Source organism: Theropithecus gelada, chromosome 4, assembly GCF_003255815.1.
Source record: "Theropithecus gelada isolate Dixy chromosome 4, Tgel_1.0, whole genome shotgun sequence".
In the NCBI taxonomy this organism is placed as follows: Eukaryota; Metazoa; Chordata; class Mammalia; order Primates; family Cercopithecidae; genus Theropithecus; species Theropithecus gelada.
In genome coordinates this window covers 72,884,501-72,897,848 of record NC_037671.1, presented here as the reverse complement: position 1 = coordinate 72,897,848, position 13,348 = coordinate 72,884,501, and the positions used below count along the sequence as shown (strand labels likewise).

The 13,348-nt window shown below is 41.7% G+C and overlaps 1 pseudogene across 1 annotated transcript; it reads left to right on the top strand.

The window, feature by feature from the left end:
* The first annotated feature begins 476 nt into the window (after positions 1 to 476).
* Positions 477 to 2,246, top strand: LOC112623156 (annotated as a pseudogene). The gene has a single exon (XR_003119095.1). The product of XR_003119095.1 is annotated as a protein FAM117A pseudogene (transcript).
* Positions 2,247 to 13,348: the final 11,102 nt, after the last annotated feature.

Sequence of the window (13,348 nt, the reverse complement as noted above, 5' to 3'; positions counted from 1 at the left end):
AGGAGGAGCAAGTCACATCTTAAGTGGATGGCGGCAGGCAAAGAAAGCTTGTGCAGGGGAACTCTTTTTTTTTTTTTTTTTAACCATCAGCTGTCCTGAAGCTAATTTACTATCACGAGATCAGCTCAGGAAAGACCCGCCCCCATGATGCAATCACCTCCCACCAGGTTTGTCCCATAACACGTGGGAATTATGGGAGTACGATTCAGGATGAAATTTAGGTGGGGACAGAGAACCAAACCATATCATACCCCTTCTACTGGAGATATATTTTACAATGAACAAAGGTTAAAGGACTTTTCTGAAACTTAACTGGGGCAGGGGACAGGGGGTTGGGTGGAAACTCACAATTTCGGAGCTCCTAAAAATCTGTAAACGAAACAACTTAACAGAAGCTAAGAAGACAGAATCAGAGAGCCCTGAGTCCAAATCCTACCTTGCTACTTTCCATCTTAGAAAACTAACTTGACGGCGTGGGGCTCGCTGTGGGGCTGAGGCAGGCAGCCGGGCGGGCCATGGCAGGGGCCGCAGCGGGCGGCAGAGGCGGAGGTGCCTGGGGGCCGGGGCGCGGAGGGTCGGGGGTGCTCCGACGGGGCTGCTCTCCCCCAGCCCCCGCCGGTTCCCCCCGGGCTGGGCTGCAGCCGCTCAGGGCCACGATCCCCTTCCAGCTGCAGCAGCCGCACCAACGCCGGGACGGGGGTGGCCGTGCAGCCAGCGTCCCATGCTCGGTGGCCCCAGAAAAGTCAGTGTCTAGGCCTCAGCCACTTCAGGTCCGGCGTACATTCTCCCTGGACACCATCCTCAGCTCCTACCTTCCGGGCCAGTGGCCACGAGATGCTGATGGGACCTTCACCTGCTGCACCAATGACAAGGCCACCCAGACACCCCTGTCCTGGCAAGAGCTAGAAGGTGAGCGTGCCAGCTCCTGTGCACACAAGCGCTCAGCATCCTGGGGCAGCACAGACCACCGAAAAGAGATTTCCAAGTTGAAGCAACAACTGCAGAGGACAAAAGCTGAGCCGCAGTGGGAAAGAGAAGGAGCGAGGTTCCCTACTCCCAGGGGACCACGCAGTGCGGGGAGCACTGAGGGCGTCCCCTCCCAGCTTCCCCTCAGGGTCCCCTGTCTTGCGACTCAGCCCCTGCCTGCACAGGAGCCTGGAAGGGCTCAACCAAGAGCTGGAGGAGGTGTTTGTGAAGGAGCAGGGAGAAGAGGAGCTGCTGAGGATCCTTGAGATCCCTGATGGGAACCGGGCCCCAGCTCCTCCCCAGAGTGGCAGCTGTGATCATCCCCTCCTCCTCCTGGAGCCTGGCAACCTTGCCAGCTCTCCTTCCATGTCCTTGGCATCCCCCCAGCCTTGTGGCCCGGCCAGTCATGAGGAACACCGGGGTGCCGCCGAGGAGCTGGCATCCACCCCCAACGACAAAGCCTCCTCTCCAGGCCACCCAGCCTTTCTTGAAGATGGCAGCCCATCTCCTGTCCTTGCCTTTGCTGCCTCCCCTCGGCCTAATCATAGCTACGTCTTCAAACAGGAGCCCCCAGAAGGCTGTGAGAAAGTGCGTGTGTTTGAAGAAGCCACGTCCCCAGGTCCTGACCTGGCCTTCCTGACTTCCTGTCCTGACAAGAACAAAGTCCATTTCAACCCGACCGGCTCAGCCTTCTGCCCCGTCAACCTGATGAAGCCCCTCTTCTCCGGCATGGGCTTCATCTTCCGTAACTGCCCCTCAAACCCGGGGTCTCCCCTTCCCCCGGCCAGCCCCAGGCCACCACCTCGGAAGGATCCGGAGGCCTCCAAGGCCTCCCCACTGCCCTTCGAGCCATGGCAGCGCACCCCACCATCAGAAGAGTCTGTGCTTTTCCAGAGCTCCCTGATGCTCTGAGGGTCCCATCCCTGCCCCACTTTACCATAGAGACCAGTGCCTTGGTGGCAGGTCCCTCCCCAGGTCCCCTGAGATGGGGTATGGAGGGGCCCTTCCCTCTCGGCCTTTGAGCACTTTCTTTCACTTATCGTGTCAAAGTCCTGGGTCCTCTTTTTGATGGGCACTGGCCCCTCTGAACGTGATGGGACCTGCCTTCTCCACTAGCAGCTGGGCAGCTCACAACTCACACCTGTGTACCTGCCACATCCCTCACTTGGTGGAAAACACCCAGAAGGTCTGGAGTCCCTCACCCCTGGGTGTCAGTCCAAATGACTGTATAGGAGGCCCTTATTTTTGTCACAGAGCAAGCTGGCCATGAATGAAGGAGAGAGGACCCACAGATTTCCTTCCCTCCCTTCCAGGAGACCATAAGATAGATCCCCCATCCTCTCAGCCCTATCCCGACGCCTCCCTCTCATTAGAGGAGCTGACCAAAGCAGTCCTAATGGGCCATAACACTTGACCAATTCAGCTGCTGGCAGAGGGAGGAAACAAGTGTTTTCCCAAGTGGCATTTTCATCTCGCTTTCACCCTGAATAAAGATTGTCTTAAGTAGCAGGCCAGCCCGCCCAGCCCCAGGTGGGTAGTGGGGAGGAGAGCTGGCATTCCTCCAGGTTGCAAATGGCAAATCTATACTCTCCGCCCGCCCCAGGGCTGGATTGGGTTAGAAAAATGCCTATTTTTCTTGTATCAATGTAGAAACTCTATTTTCTCCCAAAGACACTATTTTTGCAGCTGTTTGAAGTTTGTATATTTTCCGTACTGCAGAGTTTACACAAAATTGAAGAATGTTAATGTTCGAGTTTTCTTATCTTGTGTTTAGAGGTTGTTTTTTGCAGATCTTGGTGTTAATAGACCAAATAAATAAATAAATATTCCCAGCAAAAAAAAAAAAGAAAAAAAAAAGAAAACTAACTTGACTTCTCAGAAGCACACATTCCCTGTTCGAAAATTGGAAGTGTTGTGAGGATAAAATGAAATAATGTCTGGAAGCACTTGGCACACTGCCTAGTGCATCCTGTGAATTCAAGAAAAGGCATTTACCAAAACCGAGGAGGCTATTAGTGTTGTTACCATCTCTAATTGTCCATTAACAAAATAGACACTGTATATAAAAATTTTAATCTAGTATAGCAAAGCCCTGGTCCATCTTTACCAACCTCACCACCACTTCAGACACACCAGAGGGCTGCTCATCCATTGCCTTCAAAATCGCATCAAATAGGCTATTCAGTACATTCATGCACAAAATCAACTTTAAATCTCTAAAAAGTATGGCAGAGTCTAGCAGACCTCCTATTATATAAGTTATTAAAGTCTGATCTGCCAAAGACCACTGGAGGCAAGCCAGTACTCTGACAAACTCAGATTTATCAATGTAGATGCAGCAAGGGAGGGCACAACCAAGCAAACACAGAATGCTACTCAGCAGGTAGGAGGAGGGAAGCATCTTTTCTAAAGTTTGTCTTCTGTGAAAGATTCTGAGGAAGATCTAAGGGAAGCAGGGACAAGTTCTACATTGGTTGCTGTTTCTTGGGGCAAGACTAGGAAAAATAACTAGGGACTGGGCGCTGTTATGAGGCAAGGTTGGTTTAGCAATTGGGTGTCTCCGGTAATGGATGGGAAAAGTGGATCTGTATATTGGGTATAAAGGGAACTCTCTGTGCTATCTCTGCAACTTTTCTGTAAGTCTAAATAGTCATAATAGTCCTTTAAATATTATTATTTTAACCCTAAAACTCTTCACCAAAGGAAACTGCCACCTCACCACTCTGCTCACTGGTCCTCTGGTCTCACATTGAGTTACCAAGGAACCCCACTGGGCAGAATACTCCTGGTGTGGTTTGAAATCCTCAGTTTGGGCCGTCTCCCGAGTCACCCTTTCCAGAAGCAGATTGTACTGTTGGCTCATATTGTACTCGTGGAAAACTAAGATCCCTGAAGTTTATCCTATCTAAACTGGTAATAAGTCAACTGTCCTCTTAACCCTCCTCTCCAAACTGTACTCATGTAGCCTATTTCTTAAGCCAAGCCTAGAGCGTTACTGTTAATGTTTGTCCTGTAAAGTTCCTCCTCTGTCAGTGCTATGACATAGTAGAAGAGGACTAAGAATCAGAAATTCCAGGTGCAGATTCTAGTTCTCCAACCAGTTGCATAACTTTAAACAGGCCACTCTATTCCTCTGGGTGTCATTTCTTTGTAAAATAAGCATGTTGTCACTAGACAGTCTCGAAGATTTCTCCCAGCCCTAACATCCTGTCATCTCTCCTCATGCTTCTATCACACTAGGAGTCAGACTATTGCACTAGACTTTTATCTTTATTTTATCTGCATTTTGTCTTTATTTTGCTGACGAATAAAATGATTCCGGTGTGCCAATTAAATTGACCAATATATAGCTAGAGGATTCTAGCAAGCACTTTCAGGGTCTAAACTCTCTTTTCCCTACACACAACAGCCTCCCCTTAACCTTGTTGGGTCCTCCTGCATCCTCCATCTCTCCTTTCCCCCTGCACACAAAGCTATCAAAAATCTTCTTAGCCTGCAAAAACATTTTCCGCCCCCATACAACCTTCATTAGCTACTCCATCCTGTTCCTTCTCATGCAACTTCTCAAAGGGGCTATCTGTACCCCTGTTTGCATATTATCATTTACTTATTTCTTCATCCCCTGAAAATCAGATTTATTTTCCTACGTGCTTCTAAAACTGGTTTCTCAACCAGTAAACCCAGGGGCCTTGTCTCCATCATTATCTTCATTGACCTACCTGATGCTGCATCTCTGACTCTATTTCCTTCTGCCCAGAGTTTCTCTAAGGCTTCATTTGAACTCTTCTCTTTTTTAGAAAGCTTCAACTATCATCTCTATACAAATGCCTCCCAAGTCTTCCTAACTAGCTCTGAATTTCATTCATAAGTGACAGGATCATTTTATTGGGATACTAACTTTGGCCTCTCCCTGTAAGTTCGGACCCAAACATCAACCAATTCTTCAAATATCTTCTCACTTTTCTAATTACTATACTATCCTCTTCTGCTATTTCAAACAGGCAGCTGAGCCCTTAGAGATTCCTTATGTCAGGGCATTTTTGCTTCATGGAAATCTGAAGGCTCTTCAGCTCCCTGCTCAGCTTCTAGCCTCATTTGCTAATACAACCTACTAGATAGAAATTCTGTCCAACTGGCTATGAGCAGAGCTGTGGTAGCCGTTGTCCAGGAGTACAACTACTAACTAAAAGGCTATAAAGCAGGTAATAGGCCAGAGTGATATTTAGCAGTAGGTTAGAGCATTAACAGGCATTTTGCCAATATCTCATAAAAGTACAGAAATGTTCTCTTTTCAGCCAGAGGAAGAACAAGCGATAAAGTTTAAGAGGAGGTCTGGTTACCTAGATGTGTAAATAAATATAGTTTGTTTTAAAGCCGAGAACATTTTTTAAAATCCTTATCCATTTACATGTCATGGAAACAGTCAAAACAATCCATATGACAAATTTTAGTGCAAACAAGAATTTGCTGCAGAGATTGCTGAAACAAAACAGAAACACACCAAGAATAAAGTGAGAAGACAGCTAAACTGAGCACTCAACACACTAAAAAAAGGAAGAAGAATCTCTCTTCATTGTGAACACTAATTAAATGAAATTAATTAATTATGAACACTAATTAAATGTCTTTCAATGTTTTGTGAAACAGATGGGAACTTTATTTGTTGTAAGGATTTAGAGATAATGTAGAATTGAAGAGCAAAGCTTAAAAACCCGGAAACCCCACCACCATCACTTATTCTGACCCCCAAAATTAATATTCAATTAAAAAACTAAATTTAGTTACATCTTTTTAAAAGACCACATTATTTATTAGTATGATAAAAGCTGAAAATTAAAATATTTCTGTAGTTTTTAGACTACATTCTGAGGTTCGTCCCATTTATATTTTCTAAAACAGTGATGCTTGTGGAAAGACAGTAATTTTGAAATTGGTACCACGTGTTGCAATGTAACAGCCTTTCTATTGAGTTAGGTCACTTATGGATTATTTAAGGACAGTTTTATTTTCTATTTCTTCTTGAATTCGTTTTTCCTATGAAAGCATGTCCATGGTAACAGTTCAACATTGATGAAGAATTCCCAAAGCCACCTTGCTGGGTTGGAAATCTTACTGCCTGAGATGGGCCTGGTTTTTCAATCATGGGGGTTCATTTCAGAACATCAATTTGAGGGAAGGATGTTATGTATATGAAAATATTTTTAAACTAATCAAATAACATCTGACTCTGAGAGAAAATTACAAAATATGGCTCTAACCATCCTGGGGAGAGAAAAAGTGTGAGAGGTGTTAAATTCAGATTAGGAATGTGTCATGTATTCAGGAAGACAAACTAAGAAAGGGGACAGGAGGGAACATTAAAGAGTACAAGTTGTCCTTCATCTCTATTTTTCCCCTTATGAAAGGAAAATAAAATATTGGGACCCCAAACTCACTATGCCAAAAAGAAAAGTTAAGCTCGGAAACTGAGTCATGCAAAAACAGCTGTCTCTCCTTTTGTTCCTAAACAGCTACAAGATAGAAGTCCACATATCTTCACAGGGGGCCTCCCTCACCAGACAAATGTAAATTGACAGCTTATCTTCATGGGTGTGGGACAAGAGGAGACTAGAAATAGCCCCTCCACCCACCTTGAGATGAATGCTTATTGGACATCTTCCTCTACTCTGTTTACTTTATCTTATGTCAAATATAGACCTACTGAGTATAAGATGAATACATAATTAAAAACTCCTCTACCCGCTCCTCTTCCCATGCAACATATGGATTCAGTGAGTGCTACTCAAAGCCTCAAAAGAATGTAACCGCTTGTCTCATTTGTCTCTTTTTTTTTCTCCTTACCCTCCTGCCTGCTTTTTCCCCTTTAAGTATTAAAGCCCTCAAAATTCTCTTTGGAAAAAGTACAGGCCAAAGTGGCTTGTGTCTTCTTTCCTTGGATGCATCCTCAACCTTGGCAAAATAAACCTGTAAACTGATTGAGAACTATCTTAGACACTTTTTTGGTTTACACCCTTCTAATAGTAATCCACATTTCAGCTACACATCTGACCACTTTCAATAAGCACTAAATTTCCAACAAGTTACATGTGGCTCTGTGATCTTTAACCCAATGGGATATAAGTAGAAGTTCCTGTAACAGTTTTCAGAAGATTTCCTAAAGGAACAATTGGTATTAGACGTTGGCCCCTTCTTACTTCTTCCTCCATCCGGCTGCTTGGATACAGATGTGATGGCCTGATCTCCATCTCGAACTATGAAGACAAGGACCTTAGGGAAGGCAGAATAAAGGCCAGAGAAGAACTCAGTCCTTGAGGACTTTGAGAAGCATTGCTACCATCCAGCCTTAGATTACTACGTTACTTTCCTAGGGTTGCCATAACAAATTACCACAAACTGGCCAGGTGCAGCAGTTTACGCCTATAATCCCAACACTTTGGGAGGCCAAGGCGGGCAGATCACCTGAGGTCAGGAGTTTGAGACCAGCCTGACCAACATGGAGAAACCACATCTTTGCTAAAAATACAAAATTAGCCAGGCGTGGTGGCACATGCCTGTAATCCCAGCTACTCAGGAGGCTGAGGCAGGAGAATCACTTGAACACAGGAGGCGGAGGTTGTGGTGAGCCAAGATTGTGCCATTGCACTCCAGCCTGGGCAACAAGAGTGAAACTCCATCTCAAAAAAAATAAATAAATAAAATACCACACACTGTGTGGCTTAAAAGAGAAAAAATTTATCCTCTCATAGCTCTAGAGGCTAGAAGTTCAAAATCAACACATAACCAAGGCCATGCTCACTCTGAAGCCTCTAGGTATGGATCCTTCCTGGCCTCTCCCCTGTCTCTGGTGTTTGCTGGTGTTGGGAAAATGAATTAAAAACAAAATAGTCACTTAACCCAGAAAACCTTTCAACAAAGCTAGAAGAAAAAGAAAATTTTATTAATCAGTAAGCATGAACTAGAATGGGATGTTCATCATAGGCACTTCACAAAGAGATTGCAAACCTAGGAAACAAAATTCACTCTTTTCTACAGACGGGCCTATACAATTCATTCCATACATGTTCTCAAGATAAACAAATAACTAGTCCTTAAATAAGAGGACTTGACTGCATCATTTGTTACACATCCTAGATTCACCTGGCAGCTGGGTGACAGTCTGTGTTTGCTGATTGGATCTACCCAAAGGAAAAATAAATTTCTCCTATCTTTGTGGCAAGAGATAGTTTTAGAGAGTGGTGCCTGCCCAAGTTAGGCTCCCACTCAGAAGAAGAAGAAGGAGAAGAAGAAGAAGACTGGGAAATAGGGGTACTATCTTCCTTAATGATTGAATTTCAAAGAGATGACTCCCAGGTAAGGGAAAAAAGACATTCCTAAAGAGAAGAAAGCTGAAAAGAAGCTTATTTACCTTTTAAAAGATTTACATAATTTCTAACAGGCAGATAAAGAATTTATAATTACAAGTTTTCTAAAGTAAATGTTCACAGGGAGAATTAAGCCTCTTATTTTTAATTTGTATTTACCCTTACACAGGCAATCCTTGGCTTGTAGTTACATCGTCCCAGTCTCTGCCTGTCATCACAAGGCACAGTCTCTATGTGTCTTTCTGTCCAAATTTCCCTCTTCTTAATAGGATACCAGTCACTGGACTAGAGTACATTGTAATCCAGTATAACCTCATCTTAATTTGATGACATCTGCAAAGAGCTTATTCCCATGTAAGGCCACATTCACATTCACAGGTAAAGAGGGGAAAGGTATCTTTCTGGGGGTACATATCTTTTGGGGGGACACAATTCAATCCACAACAATTGTCTACTTACAAAATTGTACGTAGGAGAAAAAATTCTAATTTGGGTAAGCCACCATTATTTGGGGTCCTTGTTACTCACACCCAAAAAGTTCTGGGACCTGGCAGAATCTGATGATGAATTAAGAACTCCAGCATCCTTCACTAAACCAGGTAAGCTCATCTCCCTTAGGGTGGAGGGAACACTCTGGAGAAGATGCCCCAGACCATCTCTTGTGTCATTAGTCCTTTATTATCCCAACTCGCATCCCAGTTATAACCTTGAGGTGTTGCCTTCATTTTATCTCCTTGTTGATATCTAAAACTGCTTTAAAAGGAAAAAACAAAACATTTTAATCTCTTAGAGTTAAAAATCCATACAGACATACATGCTAGTTGTAGTAACACTTTAAAGTGAATGAGTTCCTACAAAAATGCAATCAAACTATCAACCAACAGATATAAATTACTGAACTTAAATCCTTGGCTCTTTTTTAGGGAAAAGCATGTGGTGAGAGCAGAAACATTTCATTTTTCAAAGATCATATCCAGAATACTATTAAAATAGAAGCAATTTTTGAACAGATAAGATGGAAAATGCATTTAAAATCCTAAATATTTAAGTTTGTTAGAATTACTGGATCAACTAGTGAAATCCTGAACATGCCATAACAACAACACAAAAAGCCCCTTTGTTTCGGCCCTGTGATAATTCCAAACTGCCTGAGGCAGACAACTTCTCTGTTGCTGATATAAGGTTATACAACAAAATGCATGTCAAGACAGAGAAGTAAAGGACCCAAAACAAAAACAGAGGTAAAAGGTATGTACGAGTTGTCCAGAAGGGGACTATTTATGGCAAAAACTGGGAGAGACACCATTGGAGCTAAGGTCTCTATTGCTTAAGGAAAATATTTTCAAAGACCCAAAGTTTTAGAGAAAAAGAATGTCAGAATTTTATATTTGCAATGAGTTGGGCTTCACCTGTGTTAGATCCCAGCAGGTACAAGTAATTGAGTTTGGCAGTTCCTCCAGAAATCACATATCCCAAATGCTCAGAAATGAGCATTGAGTCAGTGACTGGTCAACAACCAATCAGCCTTATCACACAATACAGGGTTTCTGCAGAGATGGTAAAATTAGTTGCACTCCAGGTAATGTTAACTTACCTATACATTTTCCCGCTGAATCCTCCTGACCTTTCCAGGGTTCCCACAACACAAAGCCATTTTCTAGCCAACCACATCAAAAGGTTATCTCAATTTACATAATAGACGAAGTACTAAAAACTGGGTTAGAATTCTATATTTTAGCAAGCTAAATTCTGTGTTAAATGTGTTAAGTTTGTTACTTAAACAATAATATTCTTCCTTTTCTGTGTAGATCTGGACAGTCATAGTTGCATTTTGCTTAACAGGCAAGAGGCACGTGAGAGCTTCTCCAAAAGAGGAATTTCACATAAAGAGAATTTTTAAAAACTCTTTGTGGCCAAAATAATGAGATTGTTACCAAGCAATGGGAATTTTAGAATTCCGTAACACTTTCATTTTACTTGATCTAAAATCTGCAAGTGTTTTATTTTAGTAACCCAGAAGGCTGCCATTTTGAAGTGCTATGCTAAAATCTCTGACTATAAAAGGATGGCAGATGGTGCTTTAGTGGTTGGAGTGATAGAAAGCAGACAAATGCCTTGTTTACTTAGGATTGCAGTTGTTCTCAACATCCTAGAATCATTCAGGGAGACTGTTGGAAATACAGATTCCTGATTGTAACACTCAGAGTTTCTGATTCATAAGGTGCAAAGTGAAGCCTCAGAATCTTCGTTTTCATAAGCACCCCAAGTAATCTGCTGCAGGTGATCAACACATCATACTTTCAAACAGTGCCTTACCCGCAGAGCTAAAGCAAGACTAAGACAAAAGAACAAATCTGAAGGCATCACATTACCCGATTTCGAACCAAGGCTATACTTACCAAAAGAGCATGGTTTTAATATAAAAATAGGCATGTAGACCAATGGAACAGAATAGAGAACCCAGAAATAAAGCCAAATATTATAGCCAACTGACCTTTGACAAAGCAAACAAAAACATAAAATGGGGAAAGGACACCATATTCAATAAATGGTGCTGGGATAATTGGCAAGCCACACGTAAAAGAATGAAACTGGATCGTCATCATAAAAATTCTAGAAAATAACTTCAGAAAAACTCTAGATGTTGGCTTAGGCAAAGAGTTCATGACCAAGAACCCAAAAGCAAATGCAACAAGAACAAAGATAAATAGATGGGACTTAATTAAACCAAAAAGCTTCTGCACAGCAAAATCAGCAGAGTAAACAAACAACCCACAGAATGGGAGAAAATATTTGCATTCTCTGCATCTGACAAAGGACAAATATCAAGAACCTACAAAGAACTCAAATAAATCAGCAAGAAAAAAACAAATAATCCCATCAAAAAGTGGGCTAAGGACATGAATAGATAATTCTCAAAAGAAGATATACAAGTGACCAACAAACTTGAAAAAATGCTCAACTTCACTAATTATCAGGGAAATGCAAATCAAAACCACAATGTGATACCACCTCACTCCTGCAAGAATGCCATAATCAAAAAATCAAAAAATAATAGATGTTGGCATGGATGTGGTGAAAAGAGAACACTTTTACACTGCTGGTGGGAATGTAAACTAGTACAACCACTATGGAAAACAGTATAAGACTCCTTAAAGAACTAAAAGTAGAACTGCCATTTGATCCAGCAATCCCACTACGGGGTATCTACCGAGAGGAAAGTAAGTTATTATATGAAAAAGACACTTGCACATGGATGTTTTTAGCAGCACAATTTGCAATTGCAAAAATGTTGAAACAGCCTAAATGTCCATCAACTAACAAGTGGAAAAAAGGAAATGGGGGGTGTGTGTGTGTGTGTATATATATATGTGTGTGTGTGTGTATATATATATATACACACATACACACATACATATACATACCATGGAATACTACTCGGCCATAAAAAAGGAATGGAATAATGGCATTTGCAATGACCTGGATGGAGTTGGAGACCATTACACTAGGTGAACTAATTCAGGAATGGAAAACCAAACATCATATGTCCTCACTTATAAGTGGAAGCTAAGCTATGAGGACACAAAGGCATAAGAATGATACAATGGATTCTGGGCACTCGGGGGGAATAGTGGAAGGGAGGTGAAGGATAAAAGAGTATACATTGGGTACAGTGTACACAGCTGGGGTGATGGGTGCACTAAAATCTCAGAAATCATCACTAAAGAACTTTTCCATGTAACCAAAAACTGCCTGTTCCCCAAAAACTACTGAAATAATAATAATGATAAAATTAAATTAAACAGTGCCTTAAACTTTGAATTTGAAAGACTACAATTTGTTTGTAATGTATAACCCTGACAGTATATCCCACCACCCCTGGAGCCAGGCTACCCTTAACTTCCTGCCACTATCACCCCTCCCCTCCCAGCCCATATATACACATGCTGTGATTTCTAGTTTGCATGACAAACCAAACTGATTCTCCCATGTATATAGGGTAATGGGCCATCAAGTGGTAGCGATGACCTGGTGATTTTTTCCCCTAATACAATCATTGTAAAATATCCTTGAAATCTAGTCTACTTATTGCAGGGATCTTGATTCAATAATTTAAACAAACAAAGAAGTACCTCTGTGTATAGTAGTTCAAGCAGCAGTGTAATCCACAGAAACCCTTTAGTGACCAAGTACATTAGCACCTAAGTCCCATGAGCATTGAGGCCCACATACTCTCTTTTAAAACCTTGAGCCCTGACCTCAAACTTTAACTGTGAATCAATAGTGGAATTATTGCAGGTTTTTTATCTAAAAGTTTTTTTACCTCAATGATCTGGTAACTGCAGGAGTTAGAATTGCATTCCTAAACGGCCTTTGTGGTACAAAAATATAAGGTAGAGATATTGTAGGAAGCTGATGGGAGAAGTTTCCTGGCCAACTTGTTTTAGAACAAAAATTTACTTACCCAATTAGTTACATTGAAAGAGATTGACAGCAAAATCAAAAATACTACCAACCAAACTAATCCTGGTCCAAATTCCCAATGTTCATGAAATTAACACTTTTGGCAGCAGAAAATGAGAAAAAATAAAACATACCAGAATTCCACAAATAAATAAGGTATATTCAGAGGATTAAATTTATGAAAAATCCTCAGCATCAAAATAAACCATCTCAACTAAGCATTCAAGCTTTTAATTCACTTGAAAAGGATGAACAAATTGGGTCCCCATGCATTTCTGTTGAGTAAAGTAAATAAGATTGTTTTAATCTTCTAATATGGGAGGAGCAAAATAATAGAATAGCCAGAAATTTAATCTTTGAATCTGTGTATTTTACATTGCATTAATCATTGTCAAACACATTAGTTTGACAATGCTGAATAAGTTCCCAAAAACACAAAGACATTGCTATAAATGTAACATAAGAATAAGGAATATAAAATAAATAACTTTTGCATTTTACACTTCTACAACTTGCACAAAGTGTATATAAAGGCACAGGAAACAAATGCTATCATC